General features: G+C 40.3%; 1 protein-coding gene across 1 annotated transcript in view; it reads left to right on the top strand.

Annotated features, from left to right (window-relative positions):
• The window catches only part of CEP192 (centrosomal protein 192), a 1,162,204-nt gene that overhangs the window by 588,565 nt on the left and 558,467 nt on the right, over positions 1-15,172 (top strand). The gene's annotated exons all lie outside the window — the stretch shown is intronic.

The following is a 15,172-nucleotide window of genomic DNA, read 5'->3' as shown; positions in this document are numbered from 1 at the left end:
TGGATAGTTGTTTTTTAGCCTCATCCATATACATTTGTTGTGGCCAAAGGACCACGTTCCCACCTTTATCCGATGGCTTGATTAGAACATCTTGCCATGATTCTATCTCTCTTAATGCATTCATTTCATTGATATTGAGGTTTTGTTTGGCCCTGTATATGGGCAATTGTTCGATTTCTTTACAAACCATCTTACAGAAAATCTGTATCTCTGGGGATATAGAAAAGGATGGAACATAAGTAGATTTGGGTTTTACATTTGATTTCCAAACAGAAGATGCAGATTCATCTACTGGCGTATTCGTGCTGGTTACTGTTTGTGTATCTGTACTGTCTGCAGATAGCTCCTGCAGTATGTCTACAGTAAGTAGATCTTCTGCATTCAAACTGTTTGGATTAAAGGCATATAATTTTTTGAGCAATATTTTTCTGGAGAACAGATGGATATCTCTTATTACCTCAAATTTATTTAGTGAATTTACAGGGCAGAAAGACAGTCCTCTGGATAGTACAGATTTATGTGTAGTACTGAGTGTATAATCAGAGAGGTTAATAATCCTCATTTGTTCATCCTTATCTTGCTGAAGGGACTCAATTCCCTTCTTCTTGTTGACTGTCTCACTGGGCCTGAAAATTTCCGTTTGTTGCCCCTGTTCTGAATGTTGGTCTGATTGGCTGAGGTGACTGGTGGAGTTATATTGTGTGGGGTTTTGGACAAAAAAGATGATGAGGAAGAAGAAGATGATGTGGAAGATTGTACTGAGCTATAGCTCTTCGGTCTGGCACTAATTGTGTCTGTAGTAGTACTTTCATTGTCAGTATTGGTGTCTAAGTCATTGTCTGAAATATCTGTTTCACTTTCTGCACTGCTCTCAGATTGTTGAACAAGGTATCTGTTACCTCTATATCTAGGGGTGACATTACTACGCCAACGATAAACTCTTTGATTTTGAAAATCTTCAATATCTCTCTGCAACTTTTGTTTTTTGGTTGCTATAATTTCTTGCTCCAACTTGTCCAATTCCTTTTGATATTTATCATACTGATTTTTGTAATCTATTTTATCATTGAATTGAGACAGTTGGGCATTATATTTTTCAATTTCAGAATCTAATTTTGTTAGTTCGAGTTTATCGTGTTTAATTAATATATTTATTAATTTGAGAGAGCACTCTGACAAGGCTGTTTCCCATTCTTTGGTTAAATCATTGTTATAAAGGTTGAAGGCTGGAAATACCTTCATCCTTAACCCTCTGGGAATTATGTTTTTTTCTGCATACTTCTCAAAGAAGTGCCAGTTCCACCATCTTTTAGATTGTTTATGTAAGGTTTGATGTAATTTACATAACACATTGTTTAATTCATCCTCATTAATTTGTATATTGTCCCTAGTGGAACTATTAAAAATAGAGTTAAGTTCTGTAAGTCGTTTCTGATGGCGATTAGCCATATCTGATTGAATATTCATTTTGTGTATTTTGTTACTTATTAAACCCCCAAGGAAAAGGGCTAAACCCAGAAGAGAGACTCTGGGTATATTCTCCCAAAGAACTAAGCTTTGAAAAGTGTGGTGGGGGATAGTAGGAGTTAATCAGTAATTAGATGTTGTACCTTTTGTGTAAATCAAATATGGTATATAATATACCAATACTCAGTAATCACTTGTAATAATTATGGTGCACATCTAATGTGGATTCTTAGAGGGTAGAACTAAACAACTAGAAATACTAATTGTACAAGGAGATACACTTAGGATTATTAGAAAAGAATACCACAAAGAAAATTATTTCTTTAACTCCAAATAATCATATGAAATATGAGGATTGCTCTATTTGTTTAAAATGTTCCATTACATTCATACTTTAATACTTTATTGTTACGACTAGGAACAAACATTCACACAGAAGTAGCCTGAAAGAGTTAAAAACACTTGAACCTAGTTACATTAAATAGATATAGTCAGCAATGCTCTATGTATTTAGCCTGATGCCCACAATATTATTGTGCAAGATAAGCTAAGCCCTTACAATCCGAGGGCTATTTTACTTTTAAGTTGTTATGATTTTTTAAAGGTAAATAGTAGGCACCAGGTTTCAACAAATATATAGGTATATTCAAATTCTATTATTAACTAGGCAAGCAGTTAAAAAAGCGACAGACAGGAGAGAACTAGCTTCTCCTGCTGGACCCCTGACGCGCGTTTCACAGAACGCTTCCTCAGAGGGGGTGCGGGCCGCTGCTACTCGGCGTTATTTATGTTGGTGGTTGTCCCACCTCAAGCCCCTGATTCGATGTCCCTCTCCGTTTTAAAAGACTCTGATTGGATGCTCATTCTGTCAATCATATGAGTAGACAGTGACATCCGGTATTACGTAACGCGAAGAGGGCGTGTGAGTAGGGGGGCGTATGTGATGTCAGTAAAGGACCAATCAGCATTAAGTAAACAAGGGGTATGTATGTTCAGTAGCAATGATTGGATGATCACTGCGGTTTGTAACATGAGGCATTGAGACTTAAGAATTACTTTGTATCATACCTTACTATTGCTTAATAGTAAATTATTGTGTCTTACCTCAATGGTATAATTAGGATCATGGTCTTTAAAGCAAATGCATAAAATCTGCGATTTATGTGCCGATGCACTACAGGATATAACGTGTTTATTCAGGGGTTGTAAGACAGACTGCCGCTTATAATGGCAGCATATTTGGGAAATACTAGAATGTCATAGTATTATTATTATGTGGATATGTTTATTTGTTAATATATAGATGGAAGTTGGAATAGCCGATCACGATATGGGATACAGTTTTATAATTTATACTGCTTTAGTTTCAATATAATGCAGATTAGTAGTTATACTTAGTAAGATAACGTGATTGGTATACTTAATGTATATTATGTAGATGGGACTCACAAGGAAAAATTGGTATGAACCCGGACAGCAAATAAAACCGGTTGCATATAGTTATGTATTGAATTTGGTACTATATTACATTGTTTTTATTTCCATCTATCGATGTATATCTAATTTTAGGCTAATGCACTGATAGTGGGATAGGACGTATCCTGTCGTTTGGTCTTGAATTAGACTATTTTATTTTAATCTCCTGTCTGTCGCTTTTTTAACTGCTTGCCTAGTTAATAATAGAATTTGAATATACCTATATATTTGTTGAAACCTGGTGCCTACTATTTACCTTTAAAAAATCATAACAACTTAAAAGTAAAATAGCCCTCGGATTGTAAGGGCTTAGCTTATCTTGCACAATAATATTGTGGGCATCAGGCTAAATACATAGAGCATTGCTGACTATATCTATTTAATGTAACTAGGTTCAAGTGTTTTTAACTCTTTCAGGCTACTTCTGTGTGAATGTTTGTTCCTAGTCGTAACAATAAAGTATTAAAGTATGAATGTAATGGAACATTTTAAACAAATAGAGCAATCCTCATATTTCATATGATTATTTGGAGTTAAAGAAATAATTTTCTTTGTGGTATTCTTTTCTAATAATCCTAAGTGTATCTCCTTGTACAATTAGTATTTCTAGTTGTTTAGAACATCAAAAAGAGTTCTCTCTCCCCCTCACAAGAGTTTCCTTCCTAGGAACCCTAATAGACTCGGTGGAAATGAAAATATTTCTGACGGAGGTCAGAAAGTTCAAACTCTTAACCACTTGCCGAGCTCTTCATTTCATTCCTCGGCCATCTGTAGCTCAGTGCATGGAGACAATCGGACTAATGGTAGCGGCAATGGACATAGTCCCTTTTGCACGGATACACCTCAGACCACTGCAACTATGCATGCTCAAACAGTGGAATGGGGATTATGCAGATTTGTCTCCTCAAATACAGTTGGACCAGGGGACCAGAGATTCTCTTCTCTGGTGGTTGTCTCAGGATCACCTGTCTCAGGGAATGTGTTTCCGCAGACCAGAGTGGATCATCGTAACGACCGACGCCAGTCTGTTGGGCTGGGGTGCACTCTGGGACTCCCTGAAATCTCAGGGCTTATGGTCTCGGGAAGAAGCTCTTCTCCCGATAAACATTCTGGAACTGAGGGCGATATTCAACGCTCTTCAGGCATGGCCTCAGCTAGCTGCGACCGAATTTATCAGATTTCAGTCAGACAACATCACGACTGTAGCTTACGTCAATCATCAAGGGGGAACAAGAAGTTCCCTAGCAATGATGGAAGTAACCAAAATAATCAGGTGGGCGGAGGATCACTCTTGCCATCTCTCAGCAATTCACATCCCAGGAGCAGACAACTGGGAGGCGGATTTTCTAAGTCGTCAGACTTTTCACCCGGGGGAGTGGGAACTCCACCCGGAGGTATTTGCCCAGCTGACTCAGCTATGGGGCACTCCAGATTTGGATCTGATGGCGTCCCGTCAGAACACCAAGCTTCCTCTTTACGGGTCCAGGTCCCGGGATCCCCAGGCGGTGCTGATAGATGCTCTAGCAGCGCCTTGGTCCTTCAATCTGGCCTATGTTTTTCCACCGTTTCCTCTCCTCCCTCGTCTGGTTGCCAGAATCAAGCAGGAGAGGGCTTCGGTGATTCTAATAGCGCCTGCGTGGCCACGCAGGACCTGGTATGCAGACCTAGTGGACATGTCATCTGTTCCACCATGGACACTACCAATGAGGCAGGACCTTCTAATACAAGGTACTTTCAAACATCCAAATCTAACTTCTCTGCGTCTGACTGCTTGGAGATTGAATGCCTAATTCTATCAAAGCGTGGTTTCTCTGAGTCGGTTATTGATAACCTGATTCAGGCTAGAAAGCCTGTCACCAGGAAAATCTACCGTAAGATTTGGCGAAAATATCTTTTTTGGTGTGAATCCAAGGGTTACTCATGGAGTAAGATTAGGATTCCCAGGATGTTGTCCCTTCTCCAAGAAGGATTGGAGAAAGGATTATCAGCTAGTTCCTTAAAAGGACAGATATCTGCTTTGTCTATTCTTTTACACAAACGTCTGGCAGAGGTACCAGACGTTAAAGCGTTTAGTCAGAATCAAGCCTGTTTATAGACCTGTGGCTCCGCCATGGAGTCTGAATTTAGTTCTTTCAGTTCTGCAAGGGGCTCCGTTTGAACCTTTACATTCCATAGATATTAAACTTTTATCTTGGAAAGTTTTGTTTTTGGTAGCTATCTCTTCTGCTCGAAGAGTTTCAGAGTTATCTGCTTTAAAGTGTGATTCACCTTACCTGGTTTTTCATACAGATAAGGTAGTTTTGCGTACCAAACCCGGTTTTCTTCCTAAGGTTGTGTCTAATAAGAATATTAATCAGGAAATTGTTGTTCCTTTTCTATGTCCTAATCCTTCTTCGAAGAAGGAACGTCTGTTACACAATCTTGATGTGGTTCGTGCTTTAAAGTTCTATTTACAAGCAACTAATGATTTCAGACAAACAACTTCATTGTTTGTTATCTATTCTGGTAAGAGGAGAGGTCAGAAGGCGACTGCTACCTCTCTTTCCTTTTGGCTGAAAAGCATCATCCGTTCGGCCTATGAGACTGCTGGCCAGCAGCCTCCCGAAACAATTACTGCTCATTCTACCAGAGCAGTGGCTTCCACATGGGCTTTTAAAAATGAGGCTTCTGTTGAACAGATTTGTAAGGCAGCGACTTGGTCTTCGCTGCATACTTTTTCCAAATTTTACAAATTCGATACTTTTGCTTCTATTTTTGGGAGACAGGTTTTACAAGCAGTGGTGCCTTCCGTTTAAGGTACCTGTCTTGTTCCCTCCCTTTATCCGTGTCCTAAAGCTTTGGTATTGGTATCCCACAAGTAAAGGATGAATCCGTGGACAGGATACACCTTGCAAGAGAAAACAGAATTTATGTTTACCTGATAAATTACTTTCTCTTGCGGTGTATCCAGTCCACGGCCCACCCGGGCATTTAAGTCAGGTAAAATTTTTTTGTTTAAACTACAGTCACCACTGAACCCTTTGGTTTCTCCTTTTTCTTCCTAACCTTTGGTCGAATGACTGGGGGGTGGAGCTAGAGGGGGAGCTATATGGACAGCTCTGCTGTGTGCTCTCTTTGCCACTTCCTGTAGGGAAGGAGAATATCCCACAAGTAAAGGATGAATCCGTGGATTGGATACACCGCAAGAGAAAGTAATTTATCAGGTAAGCATAAATTCTGTTTTTCCTATTTCCTAGGTTTGTCTTTCTGGACTAGCATTTCCATCTTTGTTGCTCTTTCGTTTGGTCTGGGTAATACCCCAGGATATTTTCCAAGTTCCTGAGTACCCATTTGTCTGCAATCAGAACGCTGCAGTGTTTCCTTTTATTGATATTTTGGTTCAAGCTTCATCTTTTTCATTTAGCAGATTCTTTTACCAGCAGACTGTTGTTCCTTCGTCAACATGGTTGGAAAATATTTTTTCTTTCTAATAACATGGCGAGTCCACGGATCATCATAATTACTGTTGGGAATATCACTCCTGACCAGCAGGAGGAGGCAAAGAGCACCACAGCAAAGCTGTTAAATACCACTCCCCTACCCACAACCCCCAGTCACTCTCTTTGCTTGTATCAGTTGCAAGGAGGGGTAAAGTTAGGTGTCTGATACTTCAATCAAGATTTTATTTTTTAGGCAGAGCAGGTTTGCTATGGTCTTTCGTGGGTTTAGCCGTAGTCCAGGTCAGTCTCTTTAGTAGAGCATCTGTGGCTTTTAAGCATTTGGGAACTTGTGGGGTATAATCCCCACTGTGTCTCTCAAATAGTTTGTGCTGCCCTTCTTTAAAAGCCTAAGTAGGTTTACTTAGTTTTTTTTGTTTCCACAGGTCTATATGAGGGATCAAGCCTTTCAAACCTTGTGAGCTGCCCTGCTGCTGGGCAGACTGTTATGGAGGTAAGTGCTATTTTTATTTTTCTGGTTTGGAAGCAGAAAAGTTTGGCACTTATTGGGTTAATTTATTGGTGGATAATGTTCCTGCTTGTCTGCAGGTTTTTTCCTTGTGGCAGCTTTTGTGGGGCACTGTTAGAGGTTTTAGATTTCTGGCTCTGTTTAGGAGTGATAGTTGTCTCTCCTTGTTATGCCTCTGTTGGCTATTTAAGGTTAGTGTGGCGTTTTGTGTATACGTTAGCTGCACAAAACGATTCATGCTGTTTATTTTACTCCCGGTGGCTGTTTGCTGTGAGAGTGTAATGCCGACCGGAAGATGGTTGTGTACGCCCACGTTGGGCGGAGTTTCCTTTGGTGCGAGTTTCTGTGCGCTTTTCCTTCAGTCGTTTTTGAGTTACGGAAGTAAGAGGTTGTCTGCTCTGGTGTTGATGAGAGCGGTTGCTGACACTGTGGAGTCTGTAGTTTTTTTTTGGCTATGTTTTATCCTCCGGTCAGTAGGGTGTCAGGTAAGCAACTCAGTAAGGCTTGTTGAGGTGTAGAGGCGCGTAGTAAGGGCTAAGGGTTCATTTTTATTTTTTGCATTTTATGTTAACGTTATTTTCCTAAAGAGATAGTAACGTTTTATTTTGCTTCTGCATTTATTTGAATTTTTTCATTTTTGTTTATATTCTTTGTTTGCTAGAGATGGACAAAGAGGACCAGCTGTTACGTGCTCTTTATGTCTAGATGCAAATGTGGAGTCACCTATCCCTTTTTGTTCCTCATGTATTGAGAGAACATTGCATTACAGGGATAGGCTTTTTGATTCAGAGCCTTCATTGTCTAAGTCGGGTGTTGTTCAGGGGTCTCTTGTTCAAGCTTTACCGCAGCTTTCTCCCCAATCATCCCAATTGTTATCCTCTTCTCATGCAGTGCCCTGCGTTTCGTCTCAGGTTGTTTTTTCTTTTCAGGATATGGCTACCCATATATCTGAGGCAGTATCTGAGGCTTTGTCAATTTTTCCTGTATTGCAGGGGAAACGTAAAAGGAAATATAGGGTTTCTGACTCTGTTGCAGTTACGACAAATGTTTCTTCCCATAGGTCTGAGGAGGAAGATACTTCTGTAGTGTCGGAGGGTGAGATTTCAGATTCTGAAAAGTGTAATTCCTTCTTTTGATTCTGAGGTTGTTTCATTTAGGTGTAAGCTTGATCACCTCCGTTTGTTACTCAAAGAGGTTTTGGCTACCTTGGATGACGGTCATAGTTTCTCCTAAGAAGTCTAGTAAGCTTAATACGTTTTTTGAAGTTCCTTCCGTGGCGGAAATTTTTTCCTGTTCCAGATCGTATTTCAGAGATTATTACATGGGAATGGGAGAAACCTGGGATTCCTTTTTCCCCTTCTCCAATTTTTAGGAAGATGTTTCCTATTGCTGATTCTATCAAGGAATCTTGGCAGACGGTTCCCAAGGTGGAGGGAGCAATTTCTACCTTGGCTAAGAGAACCACTATTCCTATTGAGGATAGTTGTTCTTTTAAGGATCCTATGGATAAGAAGTTGAAGGCTTTGCTTAAAAGGATTTATGTTTACCAGGGGTTTCAATGGCAGCCTGCTGTGTGTATTGCTTCCGTTACTAGTGCGGCAGCATATTGGTTTGATGCGTTGTCTAATTCTATTCAGCAGGATACTCCTCTTAAGGAGATTCAGGATAAAATCAAGGCTTTGAAGTTGGCAAATTCCTTTATTGCGGATGTGGATCTTGTGGGGGGGCAGACTTTCTTTTTTTTTTCGCTCAAGCTTGGGTTCAGGATGTTCCAGATCCTTTGGCGGTAGATATCGTGTCCCAGGGACACAGAATAGAGTTCAAGACTTTTCCTCCCATGGGCAGGTTTCTTCTCTCCAGGTTATCTGTATACCAGATTAAAAGAGAGGCGTTCTTACGTCGTTTTCAGGATCTTCCCGACATAGGAGTGATTGTTCCGGTTCAGGAGCAGGGTCTGGGATTCTATTCCAATCTGTTCATTGTTCCCAAAAAGGAGGGAACTTTCAGACCTATTCTAGGTCTCAAGAATGTAAACAAGTTTCTCAGAGTTCCGTCTTTCAAGATGGAGACTATTCGGTCCATTCTTCCTCTGGTTCAAGAGGGTCAATTCATGACAACAGTAGATCTGAAGGATGCGTATCGGCATATTCCCATCCACAGGGACCATCACAAGTTTCTGAGATTTGCTTTTCTAGACAGGCATTTCAGTTTGTGGCCCTTCCATTCGGTCTTGCAGCAGCTCCCAGGGTTTTCTCAAAGGTCCTGGGAGCGTTGCTGGCGGTGCTCCGATTGCAGGGGGTTGCGGTGGCGCCATATCTGGACGACATTCTAGTTCAGGCACCATCTTTTCAACAAGCAAGCTCCCACATGGAGTTGCTGTTGTCTTTTCTGTGCTCCCACGGTTGGAAGGTGAATTTAGTAAAAAGTTCCTTGATTCCGGCTACAAGGGTGGTATTCTTGGGAACCATTATAGATTCTTTAGAGATGAAGATTTTTCTGACAGAAGCAAGAAAGTCAAAGATGTTCAATTTGTAGAAAATAGAAAATATAGCAGGAGCACCAAGCATAAGGGTAAAATTAAATGCTTTTCTTTCATGTAATTAGCAAGAGTCCATGAGCTAGTGACGTATGTGATATACATTCCTACCAGGAGGGTCAAAGTTTCCCAAACTTCAAAATGCCTATAAATACACCCCTCACCACACCCACAAATCAGTTTTACAAACTTTGCCTCCTATGGAGGTGGTGAAGTAAGCTTGTGCTAGATTCTACGTTGATATGCGCTCCGCAGCAGGTTGGAGCCCGGTTTTCCTCTCAGCGTGCAGTGAATGTCAGAGGGATGTGAGGAGAGTATTGCCTATTTGAATTCAATGATCTCCTTCTACGGGGTCTATTTCATAGGTTCTCTGTTATCGGTCGTAGAGATTCATCTCTTACCTCCCTTTTCAGATCGACGATATACTCTTATATATACCATTACCTCTACTGATTCTCGTTTCAGTACTGGTTTGGCTTTCTACTACATGTAGATGAGTGTCCTGGGGTAAGTAAGTCTTATTTTCTATGACACTCTAAGCTATGTTTGGGCACTTTTATATAAAAGTTCTAAATATATGTATTCAAACATTTATTTGCCTTGACTCAGGATGTGCAACGTTCCTTATTTCAGACAGTCAGTTTCATATTTGGGATAATGCATATGAATAAATCAATTTTTTTCTTACCTTAAAATTTGACTTTTTTCCCTGTGGGCTGTTAGGCTCGCGGGGGCTGAAAATGCTTCATTTTATTTGGGAAGCGGATTATCTCAGTCGCCAAACGTTACATCCGGGCGAATGGTCTCTTCACCCAGAGGTATTTCTTCAGATTGTTCAAATGTGGGGACTTCCAGAAATAGATCTTATGGCTTCTCATCTAAACAAGAAACTTCCCAGGTATCTGTCCAGATCCAGGGATCCTCAAGCGGAAGCAGTGGATGCATTGTCACTTCCTTGGAAGTATCATCCTGCCTAAATCTTTCCGCCTCTAGTTCTTCTTCCAAGAGTAATCTCCAAGATTCTGAAGGAATGCTCGTTTGTTCTGCTGGTGGCTCCAGCATGGCCTCACAGGTTTTGGTATGCGGATCTTGTCCGGATGGCCTCTTGCCAACCATGGACTCTTCCGCTAAGACCAGACCTTCTGTCGCAAGGTCCTTTTTTTCATCAGGATCTCAAATCCTTAAATTTGAAGGTATGGATATTGAACGCTTGATTCTTAGTCAAAGAGGTTTCTCTGACTCTGTGATTAATACTATGTTACAGGCTCGTAAATCTGTATCTAGGAAGATATATTATAGAGTCTGGAAGACTTACATTTCTTGGTGTCTCTCATCATTTTTCCTGGCATTCTTTTAGAATTCCGAGAATTTTACATTTTCTTCAGGATGGTTTGGATAAAGGTTTGTCTGCAAGTTCCTTGAAAGGACAAATCTCTGCTCTTTCTGTTCTTTTTCACAGAAAGATTGCTAATCTTCCTGATATTCATTGTTTTGTACAAGCTTTGGTTCGTATAAAACCTGTCATTAAGTCAATTTCTCCTCCTTGGAGTTTGAATTTGGTTCTGGGGGCTCTTCAAGCTCCTCCGTTTGAACCTATGCATTCATTGGACATTAAATTACTTTCTTGGAAAGTTTTGTTTCTTTTGGCCATCTCTTCTGCTAGAAGAGTTTCTGAATTATCTGCTCTTTCTTGTGAGTCTCCTTTTCTGATTTTTCATCAGGATAAGGCGGTGTTGCGAACTTCTTTTAAATTTTTACCTAAGGTTGTGAATTCTAACAACATTAGTAGAGAAATTGTGGTTCTTTCATTATGTCCTAATCCTAAGAATTCTAAGGAGAGATCATTGCATTCTTTGGATGTAGTTAGAGCTTTGAAATATTATGTTGAAGCTACTAAGAATTTCCGAAAGACTTCTAGTCTATTTGTTATCTTTTCCGGTTCTAGGAAAGGTCAGAAGGCCTCTGCCATTTCTTTGGCATCTTGGTTGAAATCTTTAATTCATCATGCTTATGTTGAGTCGGGTAAAACTCCTCCTCAAAGGATTACAGCACATTCTACTAGGTCAGTTTCTACTTCCTAGGCATTTAGGAATGAAGCTTCGGTTGATCAGATTTGCAAAGCAGCAACTTGGTCTTCTTTGCATACTTTTACTAAATTCTACCATTTTTATGTGTTTTCTTCTTCTGAAGCAGTTTTTGGTAGAAAAGTACTTCAGGCAGCTGTTTCAGTTTGATTCTTCTGCTTATAATTTCAGTTTTTTTCATTATAAGATTTAAACTTTATTTTGGGTGTGGATTATTTTCAGCGGAATTGGCTGTCTTTATTTTATCCCTCCCTCTCTAGTGACTCTTGCGTGGAAGATCCACATCTTGGGTCATTATCCCATACGTCACTAGCTCATGGACTCTTGCTAATTACATGAAAGAAAACATAATTTATGTAAGAACTTACCTGATAAATTCATTTCTTTCATATTAGCAAGAGTCCATGAGGCCCACCCTTTTTGTGGTGGTTATGATTTTTTTGTTTAAAGCACAATTATTCCAATTCCTTATTTTTTATGCTTTTGCACTTTTGTCTTATCACCCTACTTCTTGGCTATGCGTTAAACTGAATTGTGGGTGTGGTGAGGGGTGTATTTATAGGCATTTTGAGGTTTGGGAAACTTTGCCCCTCCTGGTAGGAATGTATATCCCATACGTCACTAGCTCATGGACTCTTGCTAATATGAAAGAAATGAATTTATCAGGTAAGTTCTTACATAAATTATGTTTTTCTGTAATATGACAGGGTATTCACACCCTAGGGGTAAAATACAGATTCGTGCATCGAAATATTATTTGCAGGCGACTAAGGATTTTCGCCAGTCTTCTTCTTTGTTTGTTGTTTTTTCCTGGGAAGCGTAAGGGTCAGAAAGCTACGACTACTCCTCTTTCTTGTTGGTTGAGGAGCGTTATTCGCTTGGCTTATGAGACTGCTGGATAGCAACCTTCTGAGAAAATCTCTGCTCATTCCACGAGGGCTGTTTATCTTCTTGGGCCTTCAAAAATTGGAGCTTCTGTAGATCAGATTTGCAAGGCTGCCACTTGGTCATCTTTGCACACTTTACCTAAATTTTACAAATTTGATAAGTTTGCTTCAGCTGAGGCTTCTTTTGGGAGAAAGGTTCTTCAAGCAGTGGTGCCTTCTGTTTAGGTTTACTGTCTTGTCCCTCCCTTATCATCCGTGTCCTCTGGCTTTGGTATTGGTTCACAACAGTAATTATGATGATCCGTGAACTCTTATATTACTTCCTTTCTCCTTTGCCTTTGGTCGAATGACAGGGGGTTGTGGGTAAGGGAGTGGTATTTAACAGCTTTGCTGTGATGCTCTTTGCCTACTCCTGCTGGTCAGGAGTGATATTCCCTACAGTAATTATGATGATCTGTGGACTCCCTGTGTCAAGAAAGAGAAATAAATATATCAGGGAAGCATAAATTTTGTTTTTTAAAAAAAAAAAAAGAGCTGATCCACCTTTCCCGTCGCTCTGTATCTGCTGCACCTGTCTGCGAGTCCCTTCATTGGCTCCCCATTCACAGCAGAATTAAATTAAAAATTCTCACCCTTGCATACAAAGCGCTCACCAACACTGCTCCCCTCTACCTATCCTCTCTAATTAACAAGTATACTCCAGCCCGCCCGCTAAGATCCGACAATGACCTGCTCCTTGCATCTGCGACTATCACCTCCTCTCATGCTAGACTGCAAGACTTCTGTCGTGCAGCACCTACCCTCTGGAACACTCTCCCTCATACTGTCAGGCTTTGCCCTAATTTTTCTTCCTTGAAATGCTCTCTGTAGACTTTTCTGTTCAGAGAAGCCTACCACCCATTCACCCAACTCAATAATATTTCTCTTACCTAACAACATTTCCCTCATCTAACTCTGTATTAACATCTTTCTCAATCGTGCAGTCCTCACCTCCTGTTTCTCAACCTCCTACCCTTCTAGATTGTAAGTTCCCATAGGACCCTCAATTCCTCCTGTATTTGTTTGTAAATTTTGTCCTGTCTCTTAGAAGTTTTATATTATGGTTTTATTTAAATGAACTGTATCCATGGACAGTGCTGCAGAATATGATGGCGCATCATAAATAAAGTATAATAATAATAATAAAATTGAACCAATCGTTTTTAAGCAGTGAGGGTTTTTTGATTCTGTTAATGAGACTCTGATACAGGTTTATGAACCTATGCTCAGGAAGTTTTATTTTAAGGTTTGGAGAAACTTTATTTTCTGGTGTAACAACCATGGTTTATTCCTTGCATTCTTTTAGAATTCCTAGGATTTTGCAGGATTTGCAGCATGGTTTGGATAAGGGTTTATCAGCCAGTTTTTTTGAATGGTCAGATTTCAGTTTTTTTTTCCTTTTGAATATTGCTAACCTTTCAGATATTCATAGTTTTGTTCAGGCTTTGGCTAGAGTTGAGCCTGTTGCTAAAACAAATTTTTCTCTTTCTTGGAGTCTTATCTTGCGTATGAGGGTATTGTAGGTCAGTCATTTTGAGCCAATATACATAAGGAATTGTTTCTTTTGCCAATTTGTTTTAATAGGATGAGTAATCTGCTCTTTTGTGTGATGTATCTTATTTTTTATAAGGATAAGGCATTTTTTAGGACTAAATTTGTTTTCTTCCCTAGGGTTATATCTTCTGTCTGTATCATACAGGAATTTGTTAGTCCTTCTTTGTATCCAAATCCCTTAATTTTTATTTTTTTTGCATATTTATTAGAGCACTGAATTATGTTACATCTTGTCACGGACCAGCGGCAGCCACCAGCCTAGCGGGGTGATCCGGTGGTCTAACTCTGGGCAGGCTGTGCCGCGGGTTCTCTTTATACCTTCTGGGTCTTAGACTGGCATGGATTCCGGACAGCAAGAGCGATCCCTTTTCCCTTGAGATTTCCCTTTGTGTGCAGTGACTGAATTTTACCCTTTTGTCCCTTATCAGGTTTTAGCCGGGATCTTATGGAAGTACTCGCCGGCTGGGTGCACCAAAGATACCCGACTTACAATACCATCGAAGGGGCATGGGCTTGGGTGATTACAAAGAAGGGAGCTCACTACGAAACTGTGGGGTTTTGCCAACCCCCCAGGTACCTTTCCCACCCTGCTGCTCCAGCCCCCTGCCACGTATCATGTTGCTTTTTGAACCGCAACCTCTGGGTCTTTGGATCCGTTGCTTTCGAATGGTACCCAGGGATGGCTGCCGCTCCCTCTGGATCAGCCCAAAATCTCGACCTACATTATTTGGGTATCTCAGTTCACATAGCTGCTAGGGAGGTGCCAGGCTGTCTGGAGGGGGGTATTGTTCTCTTAATGGGATTAGGCTCTTATCAGATGGGAGTTTGTGTGAATAAAATCAGTTCTTGTTTCACCTTATTACTGGTCTTGTCTAGTTATTAGTGTGGGCTACTTGCTACTATCACTTTCCTGCACTACAGGTTCCAGGGTTGATGAAGGTCCTTTTTGGTGGAGATACCCAGTCGGGGTATCCAGAGTCCGTCGCACATCTATTATAGTATTCAGACAAACTACAAGTTTGTGCTATTTTCTGGTTCCAGGAAAGGGTAGCCTCGACCTTAACATATTCTGCTCATTCTACTAGTTCAGTTGCCATTTCTTGGCTTTTTAGGAATAAGGCTTCAGTTGTCCAACTTTGCTAGGCAGCTATTTATTCTTCTTTGCATATTTTTTTCTAAATTCT

Source organism: Bombina bombina, chromosome 5, assembly GCF_027579735.1.
Source record: "Bombina bombina isolate aBomBom1 chromosome 5, aBomBom1.pri, whole genome shotgun sequence".
Lineage (NCBI taxonomy): Eukaryota > Metazoa > Chordata > Amphibia > Anura > Bombinatoridae > Bombina > Bombina bombina.
Note: the sequence above shows the minus strand (reverse complement) of the source record. Positions and strands in the feature narration are given on the sequence as shown.